This window comes from Desmodus rotundus, chromosome 5, assembly GCF_022682495.2.
Source record: "Desmodus rotundus isolate HL8 chromosome 5, HLdesRot8A.1, whole genome shotgun sequence".
Classification (NCBI taxonomy): Eukaryota; Metazoa; Chordata; class Mammalia; order Chiroptera; family Phyllostomidae; genus Desmodus; species Desmodus rotundus.
The window spans coordinates 99,260,656-99,275,922 of NC_071391.1; the positions used below are offsets into that span (position 1 = coordinate 99,260,656).

The following is a 15,267-nucleotide window of genomic DNA, read 5'->3' on the forward strand; positions in this document are numbered from 1 at the left end:
CCAGGCAGACAGCCATGCCATCCCACTTTCGCTATTGAGGTCAAAGAAAACATGAGCACCATCACCAGAGAGCCAAGGAATGGGGGACCTGAAACACCACCGCCACAGGGAAGCCTCCCTAGAACACAGCTTCAGCCCCATACAAGGGCACCTACCGGGATTCCTCCATGACCCGCGCCTCTTGGTTCCCCCTGGCCTCCCACGCACTTCCCAACCAGGGAGCAGGGCTCTCTTTGGAGGAAACAGTGAAACAAACAAACTCAAAAAATAGCCCCCATGATGAATTTTCTGATACAACTTTCTCAGAAAACAACCCTTCCCACCAAAAAATGCCCAAGCTCCCCACCCACACCCACACACCACCTGTCCCCCTGAAAATCTCCTGTCGTCTCCAGGGAAACATGGGAATCACTGTAGTATCTTCAAGGATCTAGGGCTGTTTCTTGACATGCTCCCCCATCCCAGAGTGCAAATGAGATGACAATCTCTTATCCTCAGACAAGGGGCAAAAGTGCTGGCTCCACATCAGAGTGCACTATTCCAGGCTGTGAGCTCAGTCTTCCAAGCCTGAGGGTGTCTGAGAGACTGCGTGACCATGAGCCACCAAACCAGGGGACAGGGGGCGCTGGATGGTTCCACAGAGACAGTATTTGTGGAAAGGAATTCTAGGTATTGCGCACTCATGTAATTACCCAGTAACTGGTTTTTTCCCTACACCAGGACTGTGTGTCAAGGAAGACAAGGAGTAACAGGTGAAAGATTATGGATCCCATATTCTGGGTATTGGTGAGGCTTCTTTGTTTGCCAAGACTATTCCAAAAACCTGAGATGATTTTTAGAAAAGGTTTTCCTGTTTGAAAAATACTACTACACAAGAACCATCCCTATCCAAATCCCAACATTTTTTTCAGAAACAAAAAAATTTCACCCTAAAATTCATATTAAATCTCAAGGAAACCTGAACAATCAAAACAATCTTATTTTAAAAAGAACAAAGTTGCAGGACTCATGTTTCCTCATTTCAAAACAAATTACAAAGCATCAGAAATCAAAACAGTGTGGTACTTGCATAAAGAGACTTATAAACCAACAGAATAGAAAACCCAGAAATAAATCTTTTGGTGTATGGTCAAGTGATCGTCAACAAGGGCACCAAGTCACTCAATGGAGAAAGGAGAGAGGATTAACAAGTGGTGCAGGGAAAACCAGATACCTACAAGCCAAAGAATAAAGTTGTACCCTTATCTTGCTACACACCATAAACAAAAACTAATTCAAATGGATTAAAGACATAAATGTAAGATCCAAAACAATAAAACTCCTAGAGGAAAACACAAAGAAAATCTAACCTTGACATTGATGATTTGGCAAAGGTTTCTTGGATATGACACCAAAAACAAAGGACACGAAAGTAAACATAAACAAGTGGGACACCACCAAACTTAAAAACTGTATGCCAATATCAAAGAACAAAATCAACCCAATTAAAAAATGGCAAAGCACCTCAATAAACATTTCTCCAAAGATGACATACAACTGGCCAAAAAGCTTATGAAAAGATGCTCTATGTCACTAATCATCAGAGAAATGCAAATCCAAATCATAAGGAGGTATCATCACCTCATACTCCTTAGGCTACTATTAAAAAAGTAACATAAAATAACAAGTGTTGGAGAAGATATAGAGAAACTGGAAACTTTGTGCACTGTCAGTGGGAATGTAAAATGTTTTCCACTATGGAAAACAGTATGACAGTTGCCCAAAATATTAAAAATGGAATTAATGTACGATCAGAAAGTCTACTTCTAGATAAACAAAGAGAACTGAAAGCACAGTCTTGAAGACACATATGCACACTCATGTTCACAGCAGTACTGTTCAAAATAGCCAAGAAGCAACCCATGTCCATCAACAGATGAACGGATAAACAAAGATGGTATACACATAGAATGGAATAGTATTCAGCATTAAAAAGAAAATCCTGCTCTGGCTGGTGTGGCTCAGTGGTTTGAGCATTGGCCTGCAAACCAAAGGGTCCCTGGTTCGATTCCCAGTCAGGGAAACATATCTGGGTTGTGGGCCAGGTCCCCAGTAGGGGGTGCTCCCGAGGCAACCATACATTGATGTTTCTCTCCCTCTCTTTCTCCTCCCTTCCCCTTTCTTAAATAAATAAATAAATAAATAAATCTTAAAAAAAAGAAAGAAAGAAAGAAAACCCTGTCACATGCTACAACATGGATAATCTTTGAAGACATTACTCTAAGTGAAATAAGCCAGTCACAAATACACAAATACTGTGGGAATCCACTTACACGATGAGGTGCCAAGCAGACAAGTTCATAGAGTCAAACAATAGAATGGTAAAGGTACGCCTTGGCTGGGTGGCTCAGTTGGTTGGAGTATCATCCCATACACCAGAAGGTTATTGGTTCCATTCTGTCAGGGCACATAGCTAGGTTGCCAGTTCCATCCCTGGTCAGGGCATGTACAGGAGGCAACCAATCAATGTCTCTCTCTCCCCCCTCTTCCTCTCTCTCTCCAAAATTAATAAGAACATATCCTTGAGTGAGAATTAAAAGGAAAAAATGGTTAGGATGGTAAAAAACAAAGATACTTAAGAATGGCAAAAGCAGATTAAAAACAAGTATTAGTAGAAATGGGTAAAACCTTTATTACCGAAGCTGAAGTCAAAATGAAGAGTTTAATTTACATGTCTGTTCTCCTCCCTTTCTCAGCCCTGGGAATATAAGGGGTCAAAATTAGGCTCCTGAACCAATGCAAATCACTCTAGATTCTCCATCAGTCCTTGCTCTATATCACTTGCCAGGTGAAGTTTCCGAATACCTGGGCCCCTGGCATCCTGACAAAGACACTCCAGGCAGAGCGACCCTGGATATCTATACACATGGGTGTTTAAACGCCACGTTTGAAAACGACTGGGTTAGCTTAAAATTAGAACCCCTGGTACTGAAAGAATAATTTTTCTTCAAAAACACTAAAAACACACAAAACCCTTTAAGGTCTGTCAATATGCAAATTCACTGAAGGGATCTAAGTAAGAGGAAACTCCCGTGACTGCTAACTCCCAGTTTTTCTGAGTTGATAAACAGCTAAAAACCAAAAGCAAACAAAAATTTTATTATGAAAACAAGTTGACAAGATTGTTCTCACAAAATCCTGTCACTGTTAGGCTGTTTTATCTTCTCTAGCTTACAAATATGACCATAAGGGCAAGGATTAGTTCTCATACACCTGCTTTTTTATTTTTATTTTTTGAAGACTTTATTTATTTATTTTTAGAGAGGGGAAGGGAGGAAAAAGAGAGGAAAAGAAACATTGATGAGAGAGACATCGAGCAGTTGCCTCTTGTATGTGACCCAACCAGGGACCAAACCCACAACCCAGGCATGCACCCTGACGGGGAATCGAAACAGTGACATTCCTCTTTGTGGGACGATGCCCATCCAACTGAGCCACACCGGTCAGGGCAACACACCTGCTTTTTTCAAAGCTGAAGGTCCGCTGGTGTAAGGAGACGACCATCACATTTCCTCTCACATCACACCCGCTGCTGCTCTAGACGACTGTACCAGATTCCAAGCAGAATAAACTTGGACAGATCTTCAGAGCTGAGAGCTACACCAGACAGCACACTCAAGCACACCTAACTGTATTTGAGCTGGCTTCCCACCTGGTCCGCCCAGCACTGGCATTTCTGCTGGAAGATGGGGCCTCCAAATGCTCTCCACAGCCAGTGTAAATCAAAGTACATGGGTTGTGACCTTACAGCACCAACTATTCAGCACTAATTTTACCTTGAGGCGACAACACATGCAGTGAAAGACACTGCATTAAAGACTACAAGAAAAAAGGGTGCCTGGAGAGTCTAATTCCCTGAGTCAAACATAGAGACTGAACATTCATAACCTGTACCCCGCCTCAGGCTCTCTTCTGCCTCAATTCAGACATCACTTTATGTGGGAAGCCTTCCTGGTACCCAGAAAGTCACCTTCACTGCTGGCGGCCTGTGAGCTAGTTAATATTATTTCAGTATGCTTTGTCGAGTGCTTCATACAAATCTTCACTAGATGATAAAAGCCCATGGAGCAGGAGAAGCAAGTCCTTTTCTTCCTTATGATCACCTCCCAGCCTGCTCTCTGCAGGGAAGGCAGCCCCGCCATTACCCAGACGCACACATGAATGCAGATTCCTGGGCAGATCTAATGTGGCAGAATGTCTAGGCGGGCTGGAAATCTGAGACTGAAAACAAATGCTGCTACATGGTGCTTTAGCCCTGGCCTGCTTGGGACCAATGTGAAATAAGTTAGCTGAGTGAAGAGAGGAGCCATAAATTTTTTTTTCCCCACCCAATAGGCTATGCATCTGGTTTGTTGTTTTTTTCACCACTGGACAATTTAGCCCAACTGCCCCTCCCATTCACTCAGCCTGAAAAGGCTAAAGTATACCCTATAAAACTACTTTGTGATGTTTATTTATATAATAGCAACACCAAAGCATCCTATTTAGGAACCTGAAAACCCTATGAAAATCAGTGTTTTCAACAGCCCTCCTTTCCTATGAGTATGTATTCTGCACATAACATCAACAGTGTTAACTCCAGTTCCTGGTCTAAACAGGACCTGATACCAGAATCCGTTGACTAATTAATCTGGTAAGGAATTATGAAGAAGAGAGTAGGGGAGAAACTGTAGAACAAGCATAAATGATCCACAATAAGAAGTGCTATGAAAATACTAAGTAATATTAATAACAGAGCAGCAAAAACCCTTACTGCCCAGAAAAAAAAAAAAAGCCCTCAAACATGTCAACTGCTTAGTTCAAAGTATACCAAAAATGAGAATGGCATTCGAAACTCTACGTGGGGGGTGGAGAGAGGAAGAAAAAAGGAGAAAGGGAGGCTCACTCAGTTGCTGGACTTGTGCCTCTGGGTGCTGACTGCCAAGTGACCCCCTCACCCCAGCCCCGTTACAATTACAAGGGTCCTGTGTTGTAATCACAGCTAGAAAAATAGAAGCCTTAAGAAATGAGCCTAGAAGAGCTCAAATAATAACCATTCAACAGTAAAGCAAACCAGTGTTTTCTTTTTTCACAGTATTTCCTTAAATAAGTTCCAAGCAGCATTCCTGGCAACAGCAACGCAGGCATGGTATTTTTATGTTGGGAGATGGATGGATGAGGGGTGGGAGAGCTGAGGTATGCCTGGCCCTACAATGCATCCAAAATACCCAACCTGCCTAGCTGCAGTGAATTTCCTATACACTTTCATTATGAACTTCACTGTCCCTGAAATCCACATAAATGATACATAAATGCCAAGGGGGAAAAAAACTATTAAACTCAAACTCTTGAGATAACTCAAAATTATTGTTCGGAGTCCATAAAGAAGTTATGTCCTACCAAAGGGAAAATGCACATAAAAACCCACTAAATGTTTACATCTGCCCTTGATTTCTTTTGTTACTATAGTTCTTAGTGTAGGCTGCATAAACCTTCTCCCTGGACCAGAGCCACACTCTGCTGAACTGAGAAGGTGCCAATTAAGAATCTGCACCCTGGAAAGGAGTTTTTGGAAAAAATAAAACACAGGGTCAGCTCATTCTGTGAACATGCATGTTTTAGAATATGGTAAAATCCCATTAAAGACACTTGCTACACATTTCTTTTTTCTACAGTGTGAGTCAGAGGCTAGACATAAAAACTACAAAATGTCACTCGGCAACATAGAACGGATGGCCTAACCCACGTGCTCTAACACCAGTATTTATGGAAAACAAGGTTTTAAAAGATTCAGACCTTTGCAAAGTGTAAAGACCAAATTCCTCTTGGCACAAGAAAGTAAGAGTGAGATTTCACCTTGATTTCATATCAAATAATACTGACTCACTGCAAAAGGAAGACAGCACACACAGAGGTCTGGCTCAGCCCTAGGATGGAAAATTACCACTTGCCCATTTCCTGCAGGCTGGCAGCCACCCTCCCCTCCCCTGAATCTCCCCCAAGTACTGAGGGGCTCACCACGATAGCATCAGGGCCAGAGAGCATCCATAGTGCCTGAGCTGCACTGCAGGAACTCCCCGTCCCCGTGGCTTCAAGTTCAACAGAGGATTTCTGAGAACTGCAGCCTCTGCATGTCATGATCGTATTTGCAACATATACTGACAGTGAGAAAGAAATTCCTAAACTATAATTTAACAGTATTCTAACCAGAGCAGCACTCCTCAAATGTCTGCATAAACATGGAGTCAATGTGCTTGGCAAACACCATTTCATCCCACCTTTCTCTGACTTCTGGGTGGCTGGGTGTGAACGGCCCAACCTCTCCCATTCCCTCTCTTAGTGTCCACGCCTCTTGGCCTTTCACAGGACTTCCTCAGCTGGGTAAAGGTAGGGAACAGAGCGCCAAGCTGGTTTCCCCACCTATAAAATGAGGATAATGGCCTACCTCACACGAGTGTTGAAAGAATAAATTTGTAATCATACATAGTGAGTGGAATAGTGCTGGAACACAGTAAGTGTTGTCAGCTCCTGTCATGTCTGCTTCCATTTTCCGGGATCTCTTCTACACAGGCACTGCAAGTTCTAGGAGCTAGCTCTCCACCACACAACGGGCACTTCTTCCTTTAGAAGTGCTTCCCTATAGAGCACCTCTGTCCTCTATAGAAATGCTGGTCGCAAGACACAGACGCTGGACAAGTAAACTGAGACACTTCTGTAGGGAAGCAAGACTATATGCATCAGGAGCCTGGACTTGTGTCCTAAGGTAATGACAGTGACTTAGATGTATACGATGGGTGGCTTTCAGTTTACAATGGTCCCATTTAGCAAAAACCTAAATGTCCAACAACTCAGGAAAAATGAAACTATACTATACTCATAAGATGGGGAAATGCTAATAAAATAGTGTTAGGGGGGATGGAAATGTCTCTCCGTAAAGAGATCTGATATAGACACATAACAGAATACTAACCATCTGCCAAAAAATGAAGTAGCTTGCTATGCATAATATAGAAGGATTGCGAGGATACAAAAAAAAGATGCAGAGTAATAAAGAATCTGCTATTTTCTCTACAATGATAATAAAGGAATGTAAAGGAACTGCATATAAACACAAAAACATTATTAATGGCAGTTTACTGAAGAGAGTTGACAACTAGAAAGATAGGAGACAGAGGCAAGAGGAAGAATATTTTCAGTAGCATATCTTTCTAATTTTTAAAAAATTTTGAGCCATATATTTCTCATTAAGCATGCTTTTAATTTTTAGAAAATCACATTTAGAGAAATGATTGGATTTTAACGTGAATAGAGTATTTTTGGAGAGGAGGATTAAGTATAAATGTCTATTTTATTTTTATATGTTTCCAAATTATCTTTAACATGTATGTATTACTTTCATCATTAAAAAATCTTTTAAGCAAAGAGAAAAAATTAAGATTCTCTTCTATCTCAATATCAAATACATAAATAAGAAAACTAATTCATTTAGTTCAAAATACTTTTAAGGATATTTACTATTTTAATATTAAGTATCTTTAATACTTAATACTGTAAGATTTTAATATTTAGTTCAAAATATTTTCTATTTATTTACTTTTAGAAAGGGGGAAGAGAGGGAGAAAGAGAGGGAGAGAAACATCAATGCAAGAGAAGAAATATCTATCGGTTACCTTGCGTAGATGCCCCAACCAGGGACCAAACCTGAAACCAGGCATGTGTCCTGACTGAGAATAAAACCAGCAACATTTCACTTTGGAGGATGATGACCAACTACTGAGCCCCACCAATCAGGACCATTTAGTTCAAAATATTTAAAAACTTCTCTTGAGATACCTTCTTTGACCCATGTGTTATGTTGTTTAATCTCCAAACATTTTTTGGATTTCCAATGACGGAAAATCCAAATTTTTTCTCTGTTTAAAAGACTTTTCTAATGATGAAAGTAACACAAACATGTTAAAGATAATTTGGAAACATATAAAAATAAAACAGACATTTATACTTGATCCTCCTATCCAAAGATATTTGCTATTGGTTTCTAGTTTAATTCCACTATGGTCTGAAAGCATAACTTATATAATTTCTATTCAACATTCTTTCTGTTCTGTTACCACACTTAAAAGTTTGTTAAGGTGACTTCTGGTCAAGATGGAAAAGTAGGTAAACATGGTTCACCTCCTCGCACAACCACATCAAAATTACAACTAAACTATAGAACAACCATCACTCAAAACTGCCAGAAATAGAGTTGAAATGGAAGTCCCTAACTACAAAATTAAAGAAACCACATCCATCAAAACTGCTAGAGGAGAGGTAGAGAGGCAGAGATGCAAAACAGGCTGGTCCTATACCCATATATGGTAGATAAAAAACGGGAGGGATATCTCAGAGCAAGGCACCCAGCCCAGGGTTTCAATGACAGGAAGATAAGTCCCCATAACTTCTGGCTGTAAAACCAGTGGGGATTGAGTTGATGGAGCAAACTTCTGGATTCCCAACAGTTTCTCTTAAAGGGCCCAAACACAGACCTACTCAGACTCACTCCCTCTGAGCTCCATTACTGGGGTAGCACCTGAAAGGCACCAGTGAGATATGAGGAGGAACTGAAGTGTCTGGCATCAGGGTGAGAGCTAGGGGACAGCTTTCTCCCAGACAGAACTTTGGGCAGAGGCCACTGTTCCTTTTCTGAACCCTCCCCACACAGAGCCACAGACCTAGCAGGCAGGTGCCACACTAAGACTCCACAAACCTGGCTCACACTGTGTGCCCCACCCTCATGATTCCCTGAGTCTCCGCCCCACCTAATTTACAGGCCCACCCAAGCTGTTAACAGTAGCTTTTCCATATGAATGGCTTACCTTGGCTAATGCTTCTGACCTTCCCAAATCCTCTCAAACAAGCAACAGCTGACCTGAGTGAGCCCCCAGCTCCCATACCACTTGCCCTGTGGCCCCAGGCCTGACACCAGCAGCAGATAGTCTGGGTCCACAGCCAGGCCTTCCAGGGCACCTCCAAATCCAGTACACATAGCAGCCACCTGCAGATCACTTTATAGCTTATGCCAAGTGGCCCTGGAGAGAACACAGGCGGTGACTGTCTTGCAAGCGTTCGAGGCCAGGCAGGTTCACATGGGATTCTGGCAGATGGAAAAATACACCCGGAGCCACTGGGATGTCTGACATGCCTTTACTCCAGGATGGGGTGACCCACATGTGCCACAAGCTAGGAATTGCGCTGTGGGAAGTCATCCAGCGACAACTCTCCAGCACAAAACTTCGCGAACCACTTTTGACATGTTCAATCAGTCATAGCACCTTCTCTATACACTGCACAAATCTCTTTTTTGCAATTCAGTTGCATTTTTATCTTTCTTGAAATAATAAAGCATAATATACTGAAAATGTTGCATATTTTCTTCCATCTTCAACATTAAAATGGCTACACAGATTCACCAATTTTGAATAGTTTTTTTTAATGCACACTAATATGACAGTTGCCACAATACAATCTAACAAAATTTTTCTGAATGAAGTTAAAGACAACTAAGCACTACTAGAGTCATCTTACAGGAAAAAACCAAATGAACTTTTTGGCCAACCCAATATATCCTTCTCTCCCCTTTACTTTTAATCTATCTGTATAATTATATATAAAGTGTGATTTCTTATTAAAAAAAACATAAAAGTTGACCCCTGAAAAATGTGGGGTTAGGGGCATGAAACCTCCATGCAGATGAAAATCCACATGTAAACAGTGACAACCCCAAAACTTAAGTATTAATAGCCTACTATTATTAACCAGAAGCCTTACTGATAACACAAAAAGTCAATTACCACATTACAGACAATTTGAAAAGGCTTTGGGGGAGCTTCCAATGGAGATACCAGCATAGGTAAAGGCAATACTAGCCTCCTCCAATAACCACATCAAAAATACAACTAAACTACAGAACGACCATCATTCAAAACTGCCTGAAATAGAAGTTGAATGAAAGTCCTACAACAAAGGATATAAAGAAGCCACATGGAAACTAGTAAGAGGCGTGGAGACGTACGCTGGTCCCATACCAACATGTGGAAGATAAAAATCAGGAGGGATATCTTGGCTGCAGAGGTCTCTTCTGAGGGTCAAGGAGTCCCAGCACCACATGAGACCAACAGCTCAGGGTTACAGTGCCAGGAAGAGAGGTCCCCATCACTTCTAGCAGTAAAAATCAGCAGAGATTGTGGCTAAGACCCAGGGCTTCTGGAGTCCCAGCATTCTTCTTAAAGGGCCCATGGACTTATTCAGACTCACTCCCTCTGAGCTCCAGTATTGGGACTGCAGCATGATAGGCACCAAGGACACATGGGGAGGAACTAAAGTGTATGGCATCAGGGCGAAAGCTAGAGAGGCAATTTTTTCCCAGACTGAAGTGCTGACAGACGCTATCGTTTCTTTTCTGAGCCTTTCTCTCACAGAGCCAGAAGAAAGGCACAATGTATGTCTCTGTTAAACTGGCTCACACTGTTTGCATGGCCCTGGAGATTCCCTGAAACTTCACCCCAGCAACTGACAGACCAAACTTGGAGGTCCATCGAAGCTGTTTCCAGTGGCTTTTCCACGCCCATAACCCGTCTCGGCTCATGTTTCAGATTTTCCTAAAATCTCTCTAGCAAGCAGTATCTGGATTCGGCGTGCCCCATACTTCTCGCTAAGCGGCCCCAGGCACAGCACTTGCAGCAGACAGCCTTGTTCAGTAGCTTGGCCTCTCCTGGGTACCTCCGAGCCCAGCACAAGTATCACCACTACAGATCGCTTTGTAGCTCATGCTGGGTGTCCTGCGCAGAACACAGACAGTGGCTGACCTTGGGCTACACATCCTGGGAGGCCATAGAGCCAGCACACACAGTGGACAGCTTCAGACCATGTCGAAGCACCACCCAACCACCTCTACAAGAGACACATTCAGTGGGCACCAAAGCCCCATTGAAGTAAGTCCTGTTGTGTGAGGTGGGCCCTGCAAGGGGGTCACAGCCAGTCCTTGCAGCTGATCGGCCAAGGAATAAATTCCTCCCAATGACATGTCAACAGCAATCAAAGCTCAACTGCAACAGGGGGGTGTACACATATAGCCCACACAGTGTGGAGATGGAGGTGAGGGGAGTACAACTCAAGTCTCAGCTTGGGTGAACAAGGAGGCTGTGCCACTGGACCCTACAGGACACCTACTACATTGGGCTACTCTACCACACCTGGGAGACATAGCAGCTCTACCTAATACATAGAAACAAACACATGGAAGCTATTAAAATGAGGAGACAGAAAACCATGTCCCAAGTGAAAGAATAGAATAAAATTCCAGAAAAAGAACTAAACAATATGATGACAAGCAATCTCCTAGATGCAGAGTTCAAAACATTGGTAATAAGGGTACTCAATGAACTGACAGGAGGAGTAGATAAACTTAAAACTTTCAACAGTATAAAAAAGGACATGGAACCCATAAAAAAGAACCAGTCAGAAATAAAGGATATACTAACTGAAATCAATGGGGAATCAACAGTGGAGTAGATGAAGCTGAGAACAAAGCAACAACTTGGAATTAAGGAAGCACAAAGCACCCAACCATAACAGCAAAAAGAAGAAAAAATCCAAAATAATGAGCATAGTGTATGGAGCCTCTGGGACTACTTCAAGCATACCAACACTGACATCATGGACGGGCTGGAAAGAGAAGGGAGAGAAGCAAGAAATTAAAATCCTATTTTAAAAAAATTACAGAAAACTTCCCTACTCTGGTGATAGAAATAAATAATTTAAGTCCAGGAAGCAAAGAGTCCCAAACAAGATGAACCCAAAGAGGCTCACATCAAGATACATCATAGTTAAAACACCCAAGGTTAAAGCCAAATTGACAATCTTAAAAGCAACAAGAGAAAAGCAGTTAGTTACCTACAAGGGAGCTCCCATAAGACTGTCAGCTGATTTTCAACAGAATCTTTGCAGACCAAAAGAGACTGGCACAAAATATTCAAAGTAATGAAAAGCAAGAACCTATAACCAAGATTACTCTACCCAGCAGAGTTATCATTTAGAGTCAAAAATATAAAGAGCCTCCCAGACAAGAAAAAGCTAAATGAGTTCATCACCACCAAACCAGTATTATATGAAATGTTAAAGGGTGAAGAATAAAGAAGAAGAGAGAAGAGAGATGAAAGGAGGAGGAGGAAAAGGAAGAAGAAAAAGCAGCAGCAAAATATGAATAATAAAATGGCAATAAATATATATCTATCAACAACTGAATCTAAAAAACAAAATAAACAAGAACAGAAACAGACTCACAGATACAAACAACATTTTGATGGTTGCCAGATGGGAGGGGTGGGGTGAAAAGGTGAAGGGATTAAAAAGCACAAATTGGTAGTAACAGAATAGGGACTACAATCAATACAGCATAGAGAATATGGTCAATAATATTCTAATAACTACGGATGGTGTCAGACGGGTACAAGATTTATTGGGAGGATCACTTAGTTATATAATGTCTAATCACTGGCATGTACCCAAAAACTAATACAATATTGCATGTCAACTGTAATTGAAAAATTTTAAAATCATTTAAAAAACACATGACATACTATATTCTTACAACAAAGTTAGCTAGAGGAAAAAATGTTATTAAGAAAATTGGCCCTGGCTGGTGTGGCTTGTGAACCAGAAGGTCACAGGTTCAATTCCCTGTCAGGGCACATGCCTGGGTTGTGGGCTGGGTCCCCAGTTGGGGATGTGTGAGAAGCAACTGATCGATGTTTCTCTCCCTCTCTTTCTCCCTCCCTTTCCTTCTTTCTAAAATTAAGTAAGTAAAATCTTAAAAAAAAATAATATCATAAGAAAGAGGAAATACACTTACAGTACCTACCGAAAAATATCCATGTATAAGAAGACCCCTGTAGTTCAAACTCGTGGTGTTCAAGAGTCAACTGTGGTTGGGTCTTATTTTTTTAAAACACTATAAAAGTCTCTGGTTTTTAATTGGTGTATTTAGACCATTCATATTTAAAGTGATTATAAATATACTTGGATTAATATCTAACATATTTGTAACTATTTTCTGTTCACATCCCTTGTTCTTTGTCTTCCACTCTTTTTCTGCCATTCTCTCATTTTAATTGAGCATTGTATACAATTCCATTCTCTTAACATATCAATTATACCTAAAAAAATTTTAGTGGCTGTCCTACAATTTGCAATTCAACTAATTTACTCCACTTTCAAATTACACTACACTGCTTTGCAGGCAGCGGGTACCTTACATTACTAGAGTCCCAATTCTTCCTCTCGTCTCTTACAGCACTGCTGACATTCATTTCATTTATCCATAAGCAGTGATCACCCAATATAACGTTGCTATTATTACTCTGAAGATATAGTTATCTGTTAGATCAATTAAGAAAAATAAACATCTTTATTTGGTAACATAAGAGAAATAAGATGTCCTAAATTAAATTATAGCAAGCCAGGAAGGTGGACAGAGAGACAAGGAAAGTTAATCATTTAATAACTGGGGATGGGCAGGAAGGGGGTTGCAGTAAAACAGACAACAGACTGCTTACATTCCGGAGTGTATGTTCAAACTTGGAATCAACTGCCAGGTGGCCATTCTCCGAGATTATCGAGAGAGACTAGCCAAAGACCAGATGCCACCACGTCTTGCTTACACGTGAACATGGTGGACTGCTGCCTATAACCAATCCAGAACCAGGAAATACTTCCTCTTTATAGGCAATTCACCTATCCCAGGACTTTCTCCAATTCCCATTCTCCTGCTCTCTTTATGTGCAACCAATATAAAAACTTTTAAAGCAACTTAACATCTTTCTTCTCCAAACATTGTATAAAAGAGCCCCAGCAACCCCAGGATGGTGGATATTTCTTCTCCATCTAGCCCTCCTGTGGGGGTTTAGGCTGCACAGCCCAGGACCTGGTCCTTCTCTGGGTCAATAGACCCTTTCTTTCAGGACAACTTTTAGCTTCCAAGGTTTTTGTTTAACATTTACAATCATTTATTCCTTCACAACACTCTTCCTTTCTTTATGTAGATGCAAGTTTCTGACCTATATCATTTTGCTACTCTATAAAGATCTACTTTTAATATTTCTTACAAGGCAGCTCTACTAGGGAAAAATTCCCTCAACTTTTGTCTGAGGAAGTCTTTATTTCTCCTTCACTTTTGAATAATAATTTCACTCAACAGATAATGACCCCTAGGTTGGTAGAGTTTTTCTTCCAACTCTTTAAATATTTCCTTCTATATTCTTCTTGTCTGTGTGGTCTCTGAAGAGAAGACTGGTATAATATTTATCCTTGTTCTTTGCTAGGTAAAATGTGCTCCCCCTCCCCCAGCTTCTTTCAAGACTTTATCTTTAATTTTCTACTTTGAATTTGGTGGGGCCAGGGGCAGATTTGGTGGGTATTTATCCTGCTTGGGGTTCTCTGAGAACCCGTGGTCTGTGGTTTGATGCTTGTCATTAATTTCAGAGAACTCTCAGCCATTATTACTTCATATATCTATTCTGTCCCCTCCTTGTCTCTGCTTCTGGAACTCTCATAATGCATATGCTGCACGTTTTGTAGTTGACCCACATTGTTTTAAATATTCCGTTCTGGTTTTTTATTCTTCTTTACTCTCTTTCATCTGGGAAGTATTTGCTAACCCTTTTTTCTGCTTTGTCCAATGTACTAAGGAGCCCATCAAAGGCATTCTTCATTTCTGTTACAATGGCATTTATTTCAGGCGTTTCATTTTAATTCCTTCTTAGTTTCCATCTTTCTGCTTTCATTACCCATTTATTCTTGTACATAGTTCATTTTTTTCCATTACAGTGCTTGGAATGTTTATCATAGTTATTTTAAATTTGTGGTCTGGTAACTACAAAATTTCTGTCATATTTGTTCTGGTTCTGATGTTTGCTTTGTCTCTTTAGATTGTGTTCTTTGCCTTTTAGCACGCTTGTAATTTTTTTAAAGATTTTATTTGTTTATTTTTAGAGAGGGGAATGGAGGGAAAAAGTAAGGCAGAGAAACATCCATGTTGAGAGAAGCACTGACTGGTTGCCTCTCACACGCCCCCCAATCAGGGACCTAGCCTGCCACCCAGGCTTGCCTCCTGACTGGGAATTGAACTGACAACCTTTCAGTTTGCAGGACAATACTCAGCCCACTGAGCCACACTAATCAGGGCAGTATGCACTGTAACTTTTCACTGAA

At 41.0% G+C, this 15,267-nt stretch overlaps 1 protein-coding gene across 3 annotated transcripts in view; it reads right to left on the reverse strand.

Annotated features, from left to right (window-relative positions):
- Window positions 1–15,267, reverse strand: part of UXS1 (UDP-glucuronate decarboxylase 1) — a 106,613-nt gene that overhangs the window by 29,924 nt on the left and 61,422 nt on the right. The window lies entirely within an intron of this gene.